This window comes from Natator depressus, chromosome 6 (genome assembly GCF_965152275.1).
Source record: "Natator depressus isolate rNatDep1 chromosome 6, rNatDep2.hap1, whole genome shotgun sequence".
Taxonomy (NCBI): domain Eukaryota; kingdom Metazoa; phylum Chordata; order Testudines; family Cheloniidae; genus Natator; species Natator depressus.
In genome coordinates, this window is record NC_134239.1 from 7,564,041 (window position 1) to 7,585,040 (window position 21,000).

General features: G+C 45.0%; 1 pseudogene; it reads left to right on the plus strand.

The window, feature by feature from the left end:
• Positions 1–18,050, plus strand: part of LOC141988573 (olfactory receptor 5AR1-like) — a 30,929-nt pseudogene extending 12,879 nt beyond the window's left edge.
• Positions 18,051–21,000: the final 2,950 nt, after the last annotated feature.

Here is a 21,000-nt window from a genome sequence, read left to right on the forward strand (position 1 = left end):
GGGGCAAGGCTGCAGAATGCTTATTTCCCCCCCTCAGTCCCCTATGTAAATCTGAGGAAACAGCCTCAGCCTTTACCCCTCACAGCAGGGACTTCCCTTGAAAGTGAGATTCCAGGGGCAGTTGTCTTTGTGAGACTGTCTGACAGCACTGCTCCACTGTTTCATATTGTCTGGGACCTGTAAGGGCAGGAGATCCTGTACCCAGTGTACAGGCACAAAGACTATATGCAGATATCTCTGGGTCTCTGTTGGATCCCCCAGGATATCCATAAATCTCAGGTGGTCAATGCAGTTTAGGAGACAGACTCTCTGCTTTGTCCAGGATGGAGCAAACCTCATCTTCTGGTGAAAGAATTCAGAGTAAATTCTGTGAAGGGGCCTCAGGGAGTTTTTATCTCTCCAGGAGTACCACCCATAGATTTTTCCCCTTGGGAAAGCGCAAGATTTTCCCTTGGCTAAGGACCCATAGCGCCTTTTTTGCACTGTCTCTCTGGCAGTCAATATGCAATGTTGTAATTATTTTATTTCTGAATCTTACGTCTTACTTTCCCACTCATTCCATTTTGAAGAAACAATACATGTCTGAATTCTTGGTAACAGAATACATAATGTTTGGAACATTGATTTAAATAGGAACAATGAGTCATCCACAGGAGTCAGGTGAAGAACTCTACTCTAAGGAGCCCTCTGGGATACCTGGAACCCAAACACACTGAATTGCTACTGGATTTCTCTCAGATTTCAATTCCCCAGTCAGTGCAAACTCTGGTTCAAATCAAGTTCTTATTGTCCAACTGCATAGCTGTGGCTGCCAAGTTGTGTGCAGCTTTACGTGTGACATTTTAGATAGCTAAGAGAACCATTGGCTTCCTGAGTGGTAGCAGAGGTTGGAGAGGGAGGCACCAATTCATCCAAAGCACTGGAAGCAAGTGTAAGTGGGAAGGCCCTATCCCGTCACATTTCTGGAAGCAGGTAGCAAGAAGGCCCCAGGACCCCATGACACATGCCCAAGGATTCTTCTCCAAGGTGGATGGCAAAAACAACTTCAGGGAAAGGTCCCTGGGGCAGCTGGAAATGTTATTGTTGGTTGCCTTGGGCAACTCGGTGGATGGCAGACTTGGGGTGGTGCTGGGTGCATGGAGAGGGTCCTGGAACAACAATGTGAGTGGGGACCTGGATTTGGGTGCGATGGGGTGGATGTTGAGACAACAAGGTGGATGCATAGTGGGTGTGTCGGAGGGTGGCTACTAAGGCAGCTGGAGTGCGTACTTGGTTGTTGGGTGCTGGGTGTGGCTGAGAGAGCTGAGGGACAGCTGCCCATCCCTGGTTACTAGGAGCCAGAAGGGAGGCAGGGAGGCTGCTAGCGGGTGGAGCTGTAGGGGAATCCTTGAAACCTGCCTACAGCCCAGCGGGGTGTGTAACAATACAGCAGAGCTGTGGGTACATATGAGGGGATAGGGCTAAAACCAGGAGGGTCAGATGAGATGTGGCCACACGGCTGCAATTTAATATACTCTTTGTCCAGCGATAAGTTCCCAGTCCCCCTGGTGTTGCATTAGACACCCTCCATTTCCTATGCTATAACCCAGTTATTTTTTTGTCTATTCCACTATCTGGCTCCCTCCTAAACTCCTGTGAAGCATGAAAAGTGTGTTCTTAGTTATACTGATCTGCATCTGTTAATTTTAAAAGGCAGCCTTTAATTCTACTCTATTCAAGCTTGTATACCACCTTCACTATGATAATATTTGAGTGTCTTCCAGGAGAGCATTCATCCATATGACTAGAAAGTGTCATGTGTTTCTTTTTCTCTTCCTCTCCCTAAGGAGAAATTGGTGGGGTTTTATTTTTATTTCTCCTTTTTTCTTTTTTGCTAAAATATATAATCCTGTATCCTGAGATCTGTGTTTATATTAGCAAAAGCAAGGTAGAAGAAGTACACCTTTCACTTTGAGTAGAAGGTGTTGAGGGTTTTGTTGGTTCTTAATTCCTGTGGGCATTTGTTCCACAATCTGGGACAGGCCTCTGAGAAAGCTCCATTTCCTGCACAGATTCATAGAGTTTAAGACCAGAAGGGCCCATCTGATCATCTAGTCTGACCTCCGGTGTAACGCAGGCCAGAGACTCTCATTCATTTAACCCTGTACTGAGCCCAATCATTTGTGTGTGGCTAAAGGGTCTTTCAGAAAGGCATCCAGTCTAAATGTGAAGACATAAAGAGATGGAGAATCTACGACTTCCCTTAATAATTTTTTCCAATGGTTTATCACTCTCACTGTTAAAAAATTGTGCCTTGTTTCTAACTTGACTTTGTCTGCATTGAACTTCCAGCCATTGGTTCCTGTTACGCCTTTTCCTGCTAGGTTAAAGTGCATTCTAGGCCTTGGTATTTCCTCCTCATTAAGATATGCATACACTGTAATCAAGTCACCTCTCAGTCTTTTTTTTGATAAAAGAAACAGATTGAGCTCTTTAATTCTCTCATTGTAAGACATTTTCTCCAGCTGTGACTCTTTTCTGCACTTTCTCCCATTATTAAAAATGTGAATACCAGAACTGGACACGACCATTCCAGTACTAGTCTCACCAATGCCATCTACAGACATAAAAGGGCCTCCTTGCTCCTACTCACCAGTCACTTGTTTATACTTCCAAAGATTTCAGTAGTGCTTTCTGCCACATCATTGCATTGGGAGCTCAGGGCCTCTCCTTCTGCCCCTCCAGCCCCACGAACATGATACAGTTCTGTGGTGACCTAGAATCCTATTTTCGACGTCTCCGACTCAAGGAATATTTCCAACACGCCTCTGAACAACATACTAATTTACAGAGACCTCCTTACCAACACTACAAAAAGAAGGATTCTAGGTGGACTCCTCCTGAAGGTTGAGACAGCAGACTGGACTTCGACATAGAGTGCTTCCGCCGATGTGCATGGGCTGAAATTGTGGAAAAGCAGCATCACTTGCCCCACAACCTCAGCCGTGCAGAACACAATGCCATCCACAGCCTCAGAAACAACTCTGACATCATAATCAAAAAGGCTGACAAAGGAGGTGCTGTTGTCATCATGAATAGGTCAGAATATGAACAAGAGGCTGCTCGGCAGCTCTCCAACACTACTTTCTACAAGCCATTACCCTCTGATCCCACTGAGAGTTACCAAAAGAAACTACAGCATTTGCTCAAGAAACTCCCTGAAAAAGCACAAGATCAAATCCGCACAGACACACCCCTGGAACCCCAACCTGGGATATTCTATCTACTACCCAAGATCCATAAACCTGGAAATCCTGGACGCCCCATCATCTCAGGCATTGGCACCCTGCCAGCAGGATTGTCTGGCTATGTAGACTCCCTCCTCAGGCCCTACTCTACCAGCTCTCCCAGCTACCTTCGAGACACCACTGACTTCCTGAGGAAACTACAATCCATCGGTGATCTTCCTGAAAACACCATCCTGGCCACTATGGATGTAGAAGCCCTCTACACCAACATTCCACACAAAGATGGAGTACAAGCCGTCAAGAACACTATCCCCAATAATAGGTTTCAGAGTAACAGCCGTGTTAGTCTGTATTCGTAAAAAGAAAAAAGAAAAGGAGTACTTGTGGCACCTTAGAGACTAACCAGTTTATTTGAGCATGAGCTTTCGTGAGCTACAGCTCACTTCATCGGATGTATCCTATGTAGCTATGCATCCGATGAAGTGAGCTGTAGCTCACGAAAGCTCATGCTCAAATAAACTGGTTAGTCTCTAAGGTGCCACAAGTATCCCCAATAATGTCACGGCTAACCTGGTGGCTGAACTTTGTGACTTTGTCCTTACCCATAACTATTTTACATTTGGGGACAATGTATACCTTCAAATCAGCGGCACGGCTATGGGTACCCGCATGGCCCCACAGTATGCCAACATTTTTATGGCTGACTTAGAACAACGCTTCCTCAGCTCTCGTCCCCTAACGCCCCTACTCTACTTGCGCTATATTGATGACATCTTCATCATCCGGACCCATGGAAAAGAAGCCCTTGAAGAATTCCACCATGATTTCAACAATTTCCATCCCACCATCAACCTCAGCCTGGACCAGTCCACAGAAGAGATCCACTTCCTGGACACTACAGTGCTAATAAACAATGGTCACATAAACACCACCCTATACCGGAAACCTACTGACCGCTATTCCTACCTACATGCCTCCAGCTTTCACCCTGACCACACCACACGATCCATTGTCTACAGTCAAGCTCTGCGATACAACCGCATTTGCTCCAACCCCTCAGACAGAAACAAACACCTACAAGATCTCTATCAACCATTCTTACAACTACAATACCCACCTGTGGAAGTGAAGAAACAGATTGATAGAGCCAGAAGAGTTCCCAGAAGTAACCTACTACAGGACAGGCCTAACAAAGAAAATAACAGAACGCCACTAGCCGTCACCTTCAGCCCCCAACTAAAACCCCTCCAACGCATTGTCAAGGATCTACAACCTGTCCTGAAGGATGACCCAACACTCTCACAAATCTTGGGAGACAGGCCAGTTCTAGCCTACAGACAGCCCCCCAACCTGAAGCGAATACTCACCAGCAACCACATACCACACAACAGAACCACTAACCCAGGAACCTATCATTGCAACAAAGCCCGTTGCCAACTGTGCCTACATATCTATTCAGGGGACACCATCACAGGGCCTAATAACATCAGCCACACTATCAGAGGCTCGTTCACCTGCACATCTACCAATGTGATATATGCCATCATGTGCCAGCAATGCCCCTCTGCCATGTCCATTGGTCAAACTGGACAGTCTCTACGTAAAAGAATAAATGGACACAAATCAGATGTCAAGAATTATAACATTCATAAACCAGTCGGAGAACCCTTCAATCTCTCTGGTCACTCGATTTCTGATCTCAAAGTGACTATCCTTCAACAAAAAAACTTCGAAAACAGACTCCAAGGAGAGACTGCTGAATTGGAATTAATTTGCAAATTGGATACAATTAACTTAGGCTTGAATAGAGACTGGGAATGGTTGATTCATTATAAAAAGTAACCTATTTCCCCTTGTTTATTCCTTTCCCCCCCACTGTTCCTCAGACATTCTTGTTAAATCCTGGATTTGTGCTGGAAATGACCCACCTTGATTATCATACACATTGTAAGGAGAGTGATCACTTTACATAAGCTATTATCAGCAGGAGAGTGGGGTGGGGGGAGAGAAAACCTTTTGTTGTGATAAATACCCATTTTTTCATGGTCTGTGTGTATAAAAACATCTTCTGTATTTTCCACAGTATGCATCCGATGAAGTGAGCTGTAGCTCACGAAAGCTTGTGCTCAAATAAATTGGTTAGTCTCTAAGGTGCCACAAGTACTCCTTTTCTTTTTACCTTTCCCTGAACATCCCTTTGTTCTTATGTTAGGAGGCAAGGAGAACAGAAGCTCTTGGTTGCCTTTTCAATTCCATTCATTATTTTATACTCTATACTTTTATCATGTCCCCTCTTACTCATTTCCTTTCTAAATTTAAAAAAAATCCCAATCTTTTTGGTCTCTTTTTTCCAAGACTTTAATCATTTTCATTGCCCTTCTCTGAAACCCCTCCAGTTCTGTAGTAGCCTTTTAGAGAAGGGGTGATCAGTACTGCGTACAATATTCTGGATGAAGCTACATCATATTTTTGGTATGTACTATTGTCCATCCCATTCCTTATTCATCCTAACATCTTGTTAGTTTTTTTGGACCACAGCTGTTTGTTGAACTGGGGTTTTCAGTGAGCTGTACCTAGTGATACCTAGATTCCTTTCTTCTGTTTATACTGTTGATTTAGAAACCTGTATGGTTTATGAGTAATGGAAATTTGTCCTTTTAATGTGTGCTACTTTGCATTTATTAACATTAAACTTCATTTGCCATCACATTGCCCATTCACCTAGTTTAGTTACGTCTTTCTGAAGTTCCTCAGAATTTTCACTGGAGTTCTCTAACCTAAATAATTTTGTGTCATCAGCAAATTCTGCTGCCTCACCATTCACCCCTTTTTCTAGATTTTTAATAAATATATGAATATGTAGGGAAAAATTAGTGCTTAATTATTGATAATTATTTCCCTCTTAAATTTTGTGTAAGGTTCTTTCAATCTGCGGAAAGAAGAAGAGAATCAGCATATCCCAGAGACAGTGGAAAAGGACTTCCAAAAAGGTATTTCTCCTTATAATTCTTCCTTCTGTACTTGTAGTTCACATTACACTATATGCACATTTAAAAACCCCTAAGCCAAAAGAACAGCGAGGTTGCTAAGTCAAGCACTCAGGAGTTAAGGAATGCTAGAACTGAAGTTGCTGCGGTTGCTGTTTTCTCTTTGGAGCGCTACCTCTGTGGGGCTGGAAAACATACTCAATGCAGACAAAGGGGCATACAAGAAATCATGTGGGTCTAAGGAGCAAGCTCATATTGGCATTTAGGAAACTCTATAGGGTACATAAGCATGCCCGGTGCAGTGGAAGGTCAGTGGGGCTGGAGTATGCTCAGTGCAGATGGAATGTCCAGAAAATTTAGCAGCAAACCTCTGACAAGTTCCATTGAGCTACAAGTGGTGATTTCCAGATGCATATAACTCAAATAAATCTGGGTGAATTTTTATGGTTGACAGGAAAAGACATCTTTCTGACACCCCACGATTATCCCCTGACAAATATAAAGTCCCCGCTCCAAAGCACAAAGGGATTAGAGCTCTTCAAATAAATGGTTTGGGGGAAGAAGAGAAGTTTTAACAATTGTAAATCAGCTTATTTTTCATAGTCCCATTATTGGAAATAGCTGACCCATTTTCCTTATATTTTTTATAATAATTCAGCCAGCAGAGGTTCCATGCAGACCGAGCATGGAAAATTTCGGCCTAAGTGGTTAAGGTTTGGAAAAGTTATCAGTAACTGAAAATAAGAGATTCGAGGATTGGGCCAAAAGAAATCTGATGCGGTTCAACAAGGACAAGTGCAGAGTCCTGCACTTAGGATGGAAGAATCCCATGCACTGCTACAGACTAGGGACCGAATGGCTCGACAGCAGTTCTGCAGAAAAGGACCTAGGGGTTACAGTGGACGAGAAGCTGGATATGAGTCAACAGTGTGCCCTTGTTGCCAAGAAGGCTAACGACATTTTGGGCTGTATAAGTAGGGGCATTGCCAGCAGATCGAGGGACGTGATCGTTCCCCTCTATTCGACATTGGTGAGGCCTCATCTGGAGCACTGTGTCCAGTTTTGGGCCCCACACTACAAGAAGGATGTGGAAAAATTGGAAAATGTCCAGCGGAGAGCAACAAAAATGATTAGGAGGCTGGAGCACATGACTTACGAGGAGAGGCTGAGGGAACTGGGATTGTTTAGTCTGTGGAAGAGAAGAATGAGGGGGGATTTGATAGCTGCTTTCAACTACCTGAAAGGGGGTTCCAAAGAGGATGGATCTAGACTGTTCTCAGTGGTAGCTGATGACAGAACGAGGAGCAATGGTCTGAAGTTGCAGTGGGGGAGGTTTAGGTTGGATATTAGGAAAAACTTTTTCACTAGGAGAGTGGTGAAGCACTGGAATGGGTTACCTAGGGAGGTGGTGGAATCTCCTTCCTTAGAGGTTTATAAGGTCAGGCTTGACAAAGCCCTGGCTGGGATGATTTACTTGGGGATTGGTCCTGCTTTGAGCAGGGGGTTGGACTAGATGACCTCCTGAGGTCCCTTCCAACCCTGATATTCTATGATTCTATGATTAAGTTCTGTAGGTAAGAGAGACAAACATCTGAGCCACATAGAGCTCTTCCTGAGGCCTGGGAAAGGTACTCTGAGCATCACTGTTAAATGCCAGGTGGAACAGATTGCTTGTCGTAAATTGCTAGCACGTATTGTAATGGACCATTCAAGTACCTTTCCCAGACCTGAAGACGAGCTCTGTTTGGCTTGAAAACTTGTTTCTCTCTCCAAAAGAAGTTCGTCCAAAGGAAAATAGTAAACCATCCACATTTTCTCTCTAATATGCTGGGGCCAACATGGCCAGAACTACACTGCATACAGCTCTGCTCTAAGACAGTTTGCATTAAAACATCCTGTTGTTGTTACTCCCCCCTTCCTTCCTGCTAACTCATGGACTCATAGATTTCATGGCCAGAAGGGACCACTGTGATCATCCGGTCTAACCTTCTGTATAAGACAGGCCAGAGAGCTGGGAATCCTCTGTGTTATAAATCTTTTTATTAGCCCACAAATTTACCTTACCTCCTGATTTTGCAGGTGTGATTCTTTTCCATTTTTTTCTTTATAAATTAAGTTCTTCTTTTAAGAACCTGATTGATTTCAGTGTCCCTGAAGACAAAGGGTCTGTTCCACCTGGCATTTAACGGTGATGCTCAGAGTACCTTTCCCAGGCCTGAGGAAGAGCTCTATGTGGCTCAGATGTTTGTCTCTCTTACCTACAGAACTTAATCATAGAATCATAGAATATCAGGGTTGGAAGGGACCTCAGGAGGTCATCTAGTCCAACCCCCTGCTCAAAGCAGGACCAATCCCCAAGTAAATCATCCCAGCCAGGGCTTTGTCAAGCCTGACCTTAAAAATGTCTAAGGAAGGAGATTCCACCACCTCCCTAGGTAACCCATTCCAGTATTTCACCACCCTCCTAGTGAAAAAGTTTTTCCTAATATCCAACCTAAACCTCCCCCAGTGCAACTTCAGACCATTGCTCCTTGTTCTGTCATCAGCTACCACTGAGAAAAGTCTAGATCCGTCCTCTTTGGAACCCCCTTTCAGGTAGTTGAAAGCAGCTATCAAATCCCCCCTCATTCTTCTCTACCACACACTAAACAATCCCAGTTCCTTCAGCCTCTCCTCATAACTCATGTGTTCCAGTCCCCTCATCATTTTTGTTGCCCTCCGCTGGACGTTTTCCAATTTTTCCACATCCTTCTTGTAGTGTGGGGCCCAAAACTGGACACAGTACTCCAGATGAGGCCTCACCAATGTTGAATAGAGGGGAACAATCATGTCCCTCGATCTGCTAGCAATGCCCCTACTTATACATCCCAAAATGCCATTGGCCTTCTTGGCGACAAGGGCACACTGTTGACTCATATCCAGCTTCTCATCCACTGTAACCCCTAGGTCCTTTTCTGCAGAACTGCTGTCGAGCCATTCGGTCCCTAGTTTGTAGCGGTGCATGGGGTTCTTCCATCCTAAGTGCAGGACTCTGCACTTGTCCTTGTTGAACCTCATCAGATTTCTTTTGGCCCAATCCTCTAATTTGTCTAGGGCCCTCTGTATCCTATCCCTACTCTCCAGCGTATCTACCTCTCTTCCCAGTTTAGTGTCATCTGCAAACTTGCTGAGGGTGCAATCCACGCCATCCTCTAGATCATTTATGAAGATATTGAACAAAACCGGCCCCAGGACCGACCCTTGGGGCACTCCACTAGATACCGGCTGCCAACTAGACATGGAGCCATTGATCACTACCCGTTGAGCCCGACAATCTAGCCAACTTTCTATTCACCTTATAGTACATTCATCCAGCCCATACTTCTTTAACTTGCTGGCAAGAATACTGTGGGAGACCGTGTCAAAAGCTTTGCTAAAGTCAAGGAACAACACATCCACTGCTTTCCCCTCATCCACAGAGCCAGTTATCTCGTCATAGAAGGCAATTAGATTAATCAGGCATGACTTGCCCTTGGTGAATCCATGCTGACTGTTCCTGATCACTTTCCTCTCCTCTAAGTGCTTCAGAATTGACTCCTTGAGGACCTGCTCCATGATTTTTCCAGGGACTGAGGTGAGGCTGACTGGCCTGTAGTTCCCAGGATTCTCCTCCTTCCCTTTTTTAAAGATGGGCACTACATTAGCCTTTTTCCAGTCGTCCGGGACTTCCCCGGATCACCATGAGTTTTCAAAAATAATGGCCAATAGCTCTGCAATGACATCCGCCAACTCCTTTACCACTCTCGGATGCAGCACATCCGGCCCCATGGACTTGTGCTCGCCCAGCTTTTCTAAATAGTCCCGAACCCCTTCTTTCTCCACAGCGGGCTGGTCACCTCCTCCCCATGGTGTGCTTCCCAGTGCAGTAGTCTGGGAGCTGACCTTGTTCGTGAAGACAGAGGCAAAAAAAGCATTGAGTACATTAGCTTTTTCCACATCCTCTGTCACTAGGTTGCCTCCATCATTCAGTAAGGGGCCCACACTTTCCTTGACTTTCTTCCTGTTGCTAACATACCTGAAGAAACCCTTCTTTTTACTCTTAACATCTCTTGCTAGCTGCAACTACAGGTGTGATTTGGCCTTCCTGATTTCACTCCTGCATGCCCGAGCAATATTTTTATACTCTTTCCTGGTCATTTGTCCAATCTTCCACTTCTTGTAAGCTTCTTTTTTGTGTTCAAGATCAGCAAGGATTTCACTGTTAAGCCAAGCTGGTCGCCTGCCATATTTACAATTCTTTCTACACGTCGGGATGGTTTGTCCCTGTAACCTCAATAAAGATTCTTTAAAATACAGCCAGCTCTCCTGGACTCCTTTCCCCCTCATGTTATTCTCCCAGGGGATCCTGCCCATCAGTTCCCTGAGGTTGTCAAAGTCTGCTTTTCTGAAGTCCAGGGTCTGTATTCTGCTGCTCTCCTTTCTTCCCTGTGTCAGGATCCTGAACTCAACCATCTCATGGTCACTGCCTCCCAGGTTCCCATCCACTTTTGCTTCCCCTACTAATTCTTCCCGGTTTGTGAGCAGCAGGTCAAGAAGAGCTCTGCCCCTAGTTGGTTCCTCCAGCACTTGCACCAGGAAATTGTCCCCTACCCTTTCCAAAAACTTCTTGGATTGTCTGTGCACCTCTGTATTGCTCTCCCAGCAGATATCAGGGTGATTGAAGTCTCCCATGAGAACCAGGGCCTGCTATCTAGTAACTTCCATGAGTTGCCGAAAGAAAGCCTCGTCCACTTCATCCCCCTGGTCCGGTGGTCTATAGCAGACTCCCACCACGACATCACCCTTGTTGCTCACGCTTCTAAACTTAATCCAGAGACACTCAGGTTTTTCTGCAGTTTCATACTTGAGCTCTGAGCAGTCATACTGCTCCCTTACATACAGTGCAACTCCCCCACCTTTTCTGCCCTGCCTGTCCTTCCTGAACAGTTTGTATCCATCCGTGACAGTACTCCAGTCATGTGAGTTATTCCACCAAGTCTCTGTTATTCCAATCACATCATAATTCCTTGACTGTGCCAGGACTTCCAGTTCCCCCTGCTTGTTTCCCAGGCTTCTTGCATTTGTGTATAGGCACTTGAGATAACTCGCTGATCGTCCCTCTTTTCTCAGTATGAGGCAGGAGCCCTGCCCTCTCGCGTGCTCCTGCTTGTGTTTCCTCCTGGTATCCCACTTCCCCACTTACCTGAGGGCTTTGGTCTCCTTCCCCCGGTGAACCTAGTTTAAAGCCCTCCTCACTAGGTTAGCCAGCCTGCTTGCGAAGATGCTCTTCCCGCTCTTTGTTAGGTGTAGCCCGTCTCTGCCTAGCACTCCTCCTTCTTGGAACACCATGCCATGGTCAAAGAATCCAAAGCCTTCTCTCCAACACCACCTGCATAGCCATTCATTGACTTCCACGATTCGACGGTCTCTACCAAGGCCTTTTCCTTCCACAGGGAGGATGGACGAGAAGACCACTTGCACCTCAAACTCCTTTATCCTTTTTCCCAGAGCCATGTAGTCCACAGTGATCCGCTCAAGGTCATTCTTGGCAGTATCATTGGTGCCCACGTGGAGAAGCAGGAAGGGGTAGCGATCCAAGGGCTTGATGAGTCTCGGCAGTCTCTCCGTCACATCGTGAATCCTACCTTGAATGGAAACCAGTCAGGTCCCTGTGCACAGCTGCTCACCTGAGGGGCAGCTACAGTGCCCAGTTCCTAAGGCTTCCCACTCTCCAGTATCCTCTTCCTGTGGTCTTCCGCTAGACTGCCCCTCTCCTCATATACCCCCAGGTTCCCACCAAAGTCTCTTTCTCTCCGGACCCAGAAAAGAAATGTTGGGTGGAATAGCCCATCCGCTCATTATTTTGGCCACCAATTAGGCCTAATATCTGAAATACCGATTTTGTTCTATTAATTTCTGGTTCCACATCTTCTGTTTTTACCAAGCATGATTTCAACATAGTCCTTGAGTTATGGACCTAATTTAGTCTCTCTGTCTAGTTCTTTTGCACCTGTTTATAATATTTTGCCAACAAGTTTTGTTATTCTAGTATTATTTTCTAATGTTTCATATACTTTTTACAGGAGAGATCACAATTAGAACAAAGTTGCAGGCCCAGTTATCAAAACATAATGGCAGGGAAAGGAATTTGGCTATGGGAGAGGTTTGGAGACCCTCCCTTGCCTGACCCCTCTGCTGTTAAAAGTAGTGTGTGGTTGAGAGTTGCTTTATAGTGAGGCAGCCCTACCCTATTTCGCCCTTTGAAGCAAATAACTGTTCCTTATAATACTTGAACCTCAACCCATTGCTGGCCCTGCTAATCCCTGAAAGGGGGGTGGGGTCCAAAGGAACACCATTCCTGGAAACTGGTGGGAGGACCAGATCTCAGGTTTGCATCCAACGATTTTGGGTAACAAGTGTAAGAAGGGAGATGTGACAGCTCTTCCCCATAGGTTCTAAAGAGAGAAATTAGATGGGATGGTGGTCACATGACTCTGTAGGGGATTTTGAAGGGTTGACTCCCCTGGGCACCCTTGCTGCAGTTGGGTGATCTCTGGCAAGCTTATCAGCCTGTGGACAGGTTCTTCTATTGTTTTTTAATATGTTTTCTGTGCAAAGCTTTCACCGTAAAAATAAATGTCTTTGCCTAGAAACGGTTGTGTGGTAACTTAAAGCAGTTGGCTTAACTTAAGCAGCCGAGAGCGAGTACCCTTGAGCAACCAAGGAGGAATACAAGCACTGTTGCCCTGGACTGTGACACACTTTTGTCCATAACCTTCCGTCTCAACCCATAGCCCCTTATTCTTGCAGTACTGGGCACTCCACCAATGCTTCTACTAAAGCAAATTAATTGACACACCCTCTCTTCTAGGCCCAGACTCTCTGCATGTCTTAGCTTAGACTTGACATGCAGCACCCTGAGCTAACCCAGTCCTGTCTGGTCTAGTGACTCTGCAAGTTCCCCTGAATCCTGATGTATAGCCCCTCTTGTTACTCCAATCTCAGGCTTTTACTCACCTCTGACATGCCCCTTAATACTGACTGCTTGAACACCCATTCAGTTGTGCATGGAAACTTGTTGTAAAGGTCCTAATATTGGATTCTCACCCTATCAGTCTACAAACCTTATTTTCTCCGGGAAAAAAAGTAATGAAAAAAATATTGTGATGAACATTTCCAAGTATATCCCTGACTGGAAGTCCTAGGAGGATTTTCAGATTTATGGACTGCATAAAAGAGAGGACAAGAACAAAGTGATGCATTATCATTTCCAAAAACGTGAACAGTATTTGAAGACAGTATAACGGTGACTAGCTATCTCCTGGTGCCAGGAGACATAAATGGTGTTTTAATGATACCCCTTGTGCCTGATCTGAGATTCAGAGCGCTGAGGGATTCTGCCCCCAAACACTGGAAGACCAAATATATACACCCTGACTCTAACTACACTCTACATGATCTAGTTGAATTCCAGCAAGAGAGATCTCTTTCTTGCAACAAGCAATTTTAACATTATAGGACAAAAACTGGGGTGAGTATCATAATTCTTTTTGAGATCTATTTCCAGGAGAAAGCTACAAAATCAATTCGGTCTTCTGAGAAAAAGATTGGTTTTCTCGTCTCAAAATGTTGACTCCTTTGACACCGGAATGATTATCTTTCACTAAATAATTTGCAGTAAAATGGGACAGACTGCCTGAAATACCCTGAGTGCTGCATGAGATTGTTCAAGGATATTGGGCTAGACCCTCAGGTGGCGTCGATCAGCGTAGCTTTGTGAAGCTGGTGGACCAGGTGCCAGCTCATGCGTGGAGCCCTCAGCCTCACTGAAAACTGACAAATCCACAGCTGGAAACCAATATGGTTCACCTGTGTGTTCATACTGTTAAAATAGGTGTTAGATTTATAGAGCTGTGTTGAAATGTTATGAAGTGCTTGTGAACTGTGGCATGCAAATCTCACATGTCTATATCCCAGGTTACAAGGTAATATTGAAATGTTTTGCTCTGTTACTGTAAAAGTGTGTCTTATGAAACTGGAAACCCCCACAGTCAGGAGGGAAGCGTTACCAAGTGTGAAATACTAGTTTACCATAAGAGGTGTCATCTGCCCAACAAAAGAAGGCCGTTGACGCCAGACAAACCAAGACTTTGATGATTGTTTTCTCTAAACCCAGGAAGAGGGAATGTGCACAAATGCTCATCCCATCACAGCTTGAAAACTGGGGAAAGGGTATAAAAATCCTTGTCAAGGAGGAATTATCATCAATATGCTGCTAAGAATTTGGGGAGGGCAATATTTCTAAGCATAAGCAAGGGATTCCCAGGCTGCTTGGCTTGGATTAGCCCTAAAGGATATATAAAGCTTGCGCATTACAGAAGCTTCTATTAATTTTTGGAACCTAAGACTGTAACTCAGTGTGTATGTTTACCTGCTTTAACCTTGTAAATAACCCTCTTGTTTCTTTTTCCTAGATAATAAACCTCCAATTAGTTTATTATAGGATTGACTACAATCTTGTCTGTAGTTTGAGATCTGAGGAGCAACTGACCTGGGGTAAGGGATTGGAAGTAACCGGGATATCGTTGTAATTTTTCTTATAAGGGACCATCCATCACAAAGACAGGCTTGCCTGGGTGGCAAGATACACCACAGCACTGGAGAGATCTCTCTGTGACTCCATTTAAGGCTATTATAGTTCCTGAGGAGTTCACCCTTGGTACTTGGTTGGTGAAAGAGAATTATAGAACACACAACCAATCTGGGGTTTGTGAGTAACAGTCTACCTTGAATTTGGCACTCATGGTCGTGAGCCACTCCAGACAGGTTGACAAGCTCCATCAACCTCAATAGAGCTACAGTGATTAACACCGACTGACGATCTGGCCCACTGTGCTTGCATGAGCTAAGTTAGGGTGTACTTTGTGCAAAGGAAAGAGACAATAGTAAGATCAAAACACCCTGTTGGTTGCAAAGAATCAAGTTGTAAGGGATTTTTCTAAAAATGTGGTTAATTTCTTTGAACATAACGTGTTTTCATTTAAAATTCCTTAGAGAGGATTTTGTGCTGGTGAACTACTCCTGATCAACATCCCTGGCAAGAGAAGATCTCTCTTTAAAGACACTGCAATATGGAACTGGCTGCACTGGCTTCCCCAACACGCCATTCTCTGCCCCCGTGGAAGGTCTTTCAGGTTCAGGGTGGATTCACACTCATAATACAATGAAAGTAAATATCTCTTATATGTTTCAGATTTTATTGGCAACTTGAAGTGGAAGAACATGCACATGGGGACCCATCTGACTTCTAAGGGAAACGTGCTTGAATGTTGTCTGACCAGCACTTCCCAATTTGTCTCATTGTGACTGTCTAGGTGGATGCGAGGTGCGTATTCAGTGTGAAACTCTTAACGTCTTCGCTTCCAAAATATCTTCTGAGAAGAACAGGATGGTCCTCCAACTTTCTCCAATCATTCTGAATAAGCAAGAGAGATTAACATTGCTACCGTGTATAGGAAGATCAGCTACTGCAAAATGAGCATGGGATGGGTAGATCGCTCCACGGATGTTTTACTTGGTGTTTAATAGGTCCTTTCCTCTTGAGGTGGAAGCTTGTCCCAAGCTCACTTGCTGCCTCCGATTTCCAGTTTTAAGGTGATGTGAGGGGCCAGAGCAGAGGTGAGGGTCTCACCCATAGTTTTCATTCAGCCTCCCTTTGCTTGATTCTTCTGTTCATTCATATATCCTCAGTTAATATACACTTCCTCACTGTGAATATTATTCTTATTAATTTCAGCACGAATGGTGTTTATTTAATTTCATCAGAGACTTTATTCTAAATTCATGGTTTGAATTGACTTGTAAAATAGCAAGGTTCCTAATGAATGGTTTAATTATGGAAGGATGCTAGAGCTCTAATATAAGGCTGATTTTCTACCACTCCATGCACTTCCGTACTGTAGGTCAGATTGTTGCAGCAATGCCTGGCTATTTATTTCCATATCAATTAAGTTATATTTACAATTGCCAGACTTGCAATAGGTATTTCAAAAGTACTGACTTGGAGATATATCTGCAATTGTCGATGGGTTCCAAGCTAGCTGACTTTTGAAATGCTGAAATGCACAGCAAATTTTTTTAAATATTTTTTCTTCCCATTTGCCTTTGTTTTATTTTATTTTATTTTAAGGAAGAAAAAACTTGGGAATTCCCCAGTGACATGAAATTTTATTAAGAGAAATTAATGTAGGCATGATATAACTTGGCTTGTCTATCTTGACTTGCTTCTGTGTGTCTAGATGGCGGCACCCACTTTCCACCCCAACTTGGTTCCTCTTCAATAATAAGTATCATCTTTGATTTATTAGTTATGTATCCCCCAGCAGCATAGACCATATCTGGAAAATATAATGCAGGGAAATCACACTGGGGTGACTGAGTTCATCCTCCTAGGGTTCACAAGCAGTCCACAGCTACAAATCATCCACTTTGTGGCATTTTTGGTTATCTACATTGTCATCCAGGTGGGGAATCTCGGGATGATCGCATTAATCATAGCTGAGTCCCAGCTACACACCCCCATGTACTTTTTCCTTTTCAACTTGTCCTTTATAGATACTGTTTACTCCTCTGTTATTGCCCCTCGGGCTCTGGTGAACTTCTTAGCAGAGTGTAAAGCCATTTCCTTTGCTGGATGCGCCATGCAATTTTTCTTTCTCTCTCTCTGTGCACATGTTGAGGCTTTGCTTCTGGCCGTGATGGCGTATGATCGATTCATAGCTATACGCAAACCGCTGCTGTATACTATTATCATGTCAAAGAAAGTCTGTGTCCAGCTGGTAGCTGCATCATACTTCTACGCCTGTGTCAATGCCGTTGTGCACACAGGCTCTTTGTTCAGCCTGTCCTTCTGTGGTCCCAACATCATCGATCACTTCTTTTGTGACATCCCCCACTCCAGAAGCTCTCCTGATCCAGCACTCACATGGATAGCAGAGTGCATTTCGTCTTTGCTGCTGTAACTGCATTGAGTACTGTCCTGATCATCCTCATCTCCTACATTTATATTATCCTCAACATCTTGAGGATCTGGTCTACGGAAGCCAGGCGCAAAGCCTTCTCCACCTGCGCCTCCCACTTGACGGCCGTCAGCATATTGTATGGGACTCTGTTCTTTATGTATTTACGGCCCACATCCGGCAACTCATCAGATCAGGACAAAGTGGTGTCCGTGTTCTACACCCTTGTGATCCCCGTGCTGAACCCCCTCATCTACAGCCTGAGTAACAAGGAGGTGAAACATGCCCTGAGAAAAGTGGTATACCGAACAATTAATGATTCTTTAGTGGTTGGATGATGATCATAGAATCATAGGACGGGCAGTGACCTCGAGACGCCATCTAGTCCAGTTCCCTGCAGTCAAGGCAGGACTAAATATTATCTAGACTTAACATTAAATCCTATTATCATGCTGATTTAACGTTCAATAAAGCTGGGGCATGATCAAGTTTCTACTGTCTTTGATGCAGTTTGTACCACTCACTGTTTCTTTCCTGTGTAATCGACTGGCGAGTGTGTGCTGTCACTTACATGTGCCCCATTTTGACCTTCTGCAAAAGGTTCTGAGTTGTTACAGCCCCCAGCCGTGGAGCTTTACCTCACGCTGTCGTAGCTCATGCTTGTGGCTCTTCAGTTCTCCAGTTCAGTCTCTTGGGAGTCACACCAGGAACTGTCACACACGGCAACAAGCCAATTAGAGGGTGGTATGCTCTGTTGTGCACTCAGCGAGGGGGTGAGCACATCAGGCTGCTGTACGTGTTATGTGTAGGCAGCAGCAAGAGGGTTCCAGGCGTTGGGCTACTCTGTGGGCCTCATTTTCCTCTCACTTCCACCAGTAGAAATCAGGTTTTGCCTTTTTTCTGATTTTTTTTTTTTTGGTTGGTTTACCAAAATCAATGGGGTTCTGCCCAACAAGGCCTTGGTAATTCCCTGCGAGGTTTGTAATGGATTGTGGAGCCAACCAATCACACCTTACAAGCTAAAACTTCGGGGATCTCTTAAGCAGCCAGCAGGATTGTCCTGATGAAGGCGGGTGGGGAGAAGGGCCTGGATGCAGCCTCAGTCCCTGACCCAGAATGCCCTGCCTTCCTAGAGCACTTCCCTTCTGAGGAGCTCAAAGCACTTCACAGGCCTGAGGAATTTACCCTCCTGTCTGCCCTGGGCCAACAGGAGACAAAGGAGAATATGTTTCATGACAGTCAGGTCCTGCTGCCTTCATCCCCTCCTGCTTTCACTCCTTTGTCCCAGACCTCCCTTAGCCTTGCAGCCTTCATGTTGCTGTTTAGTCCGCCCACATCCCCCCTCACCCAGGCTGTGGTTAAAGCCTGTCTGTTCTCCATCACTGCCCCTCCCCACCACCACTCAACCCTGCTCCTTGCCTTGGTCATCTCTCCCCTACACTCCTGCGGCTGCCGCCTCGCTGGACTTGCTGCCTCTCCCCTCCCTCTCCCTCAGCCCAGCCAAAGCATAACTGCTAAACTCCCCTGCTGCTCTGGTCATGTCTCTCACTTCTTTACATCCCTGTACTGGCCTCCCTGTATCTCATGCAGTAAAGTCAGATACCTCCTCCCCTTCAAGACCCTGCCTAACTCCACTGTTGCGCCCATCTAGTCTCCTCCCTCAGTACACACCCAGGTCAATATACAACCCAGATCTTACACAAAAATCATGGTGTTGCCAATCCTTTGGTATCTAAAATCAAAGGTTTATTTACAGAAAGAAAGAAAGAAAGAAAGAAAGAAAGAAAGAAAGAAAGAAAGAAAGAAAGGGAGTTAAAACTGGTTAAAGGAATCAAATACATATAATAATTGCAAGTTCTTAGTTCAGGCTTGTAGAAGTGATTGAATAAACTGCTGGCTTAAGTCAAGTCTCTGGTTGCCTCCATACCAGTCCTCAGTCCCTGTGTTAGAATGTTCCCATTAGTAAAAGTCCACAGTCCAGAGGTTTGAGCAGGAAAGAGGCAAAATGGAAGATGTTTCCCAGGTCTTTTATAGCTTCTGCCAAGTGAAGGGAAACCCATTGTTCTCACTGTGGAAAATTCCAGATAACAAGATGGTGTTTGGAGTCACATGGGCAAGTCACATCTCCATGTATGATTCGCTTAGTCATAGCAGGTTTCAGAGTAACAGCCGTGTTAGTCTGTATTCACAAAAAGAAAAGGAGGACTTGTGGCACCTTAGAGACTAACCAATTTATTTGAGCATAAGCTTTTGTGAGCTACAGCTCACTTCATCGGATGCATACTTTCCACAGTATGCATCCGATGAAGTGAGCTATAGCTCACAAAAGCTTATGCTCAAATAAATTGGTTAGTCTCTAAGGTGCCACAAGTCCTCCTTTTCTTTTCGTCATAGCAGAAGCCATTACTCACACTCTAGTTTGAACATTCACAGGAAAGCCCATTAAGTGCAGATGGGTGTCTTCCATGGTCCATTATCAGCGGTTGCATTTCTGAATATTGCAAAAGGTCCTTTTTCTAGATTAAAATCTTACCGCACTGGGTTATATAGATTTATCACAAGGGGACAAATTCTGCGCTCCTTTCTCAGTTTGTACTCCGTCCTTATTCAGGGAAACACTTGATCTTTTTTTTTCCTTTTTTTTAAATCATGATTGGATGTTTTTCTGAAAGCTATGATCTAATTCAAATGGGAATTATTTCAGGGAAGTTATATGGCCTGTGCCGGGGTGGCCAAACCGTGGCTCGTGAGACTCATGCTGGTCTTTTACAGTTAAAGTGCAGCTCTCGGAGCCCCCCATTGCTCCCCCATTCTATGCCTACCAGACTGGGGGAGCTTGGGGCTTCTGCAACAGGATGCTAGGGCTAAGGGTTCTGGCTCAGGGGCTAAGGGTCTCGGGGCTTCAGCCCCGCGGGAGGTGCCTGTTGGGGCTTGGGGCTTCAGCGGGAGTGGGGCTGAAGCCCCGAGCCCTGGCAGGCGTGCCCTGCGGGGATGAAGCCCTGAGACCCCCTGTCTCCGGATGGCAGAAGCCCCTAGTCCCACCATCCGGCCGCAGGGCTGAAGCCCCCAGCCCTGGCAGGTATACCCCGGCTCTTGAACTTCAGAAGATTGTTGTATGTGGCGCAGAGGGTCAGTAAATTTGCCCATCCCTGGCCTGTGCTCTACAAATCAGACTAGATGATCACAGTGGTCCCTTCTGGTATTAAGAATCTCTTAATTAAATCAATCTGGCAAAATGAGAGCAAATTTCAGGATTTACCCCACTGGTCTTGATTAGAATTAGTCCCCTGGAATGAAGAATCGTTCCTACCTTCCATTCCCCATTAGAATCAAGAGAGTGATGAGGTCTCTGCTGCCAGTTAGGTTTCTACTCTCATTTCCTTATGTGAAGAGATGGAGAGTTGAGTAAATGAAACTGAAACTAAAGTGCTGGGAAAGCAGCCTGGTGGAGACCTGGTTGGCATTCTAGTAAATTGCACAAATGAAGAATTTCAGACAAACCGTCAAAATGATCCTCCTCACGAATGAATCTGAGACATTTATTGACAATAAAAGTGCCCCGGCTAGGGGCAGCCGCCCCAAAGAGGCTCATAGGGTACACCACAGAGATGCCTGCACTGCAGAACATATTGTAGGGGATAATCCAGCATCCCTGCACCAATAATCCAGGTTAGGGGGTGGGTAGGAGGGAGAGCTGGATATGACCAGGTCCAGGTGCCATGCTGAAGGGCTCATTGTAAATACACACAC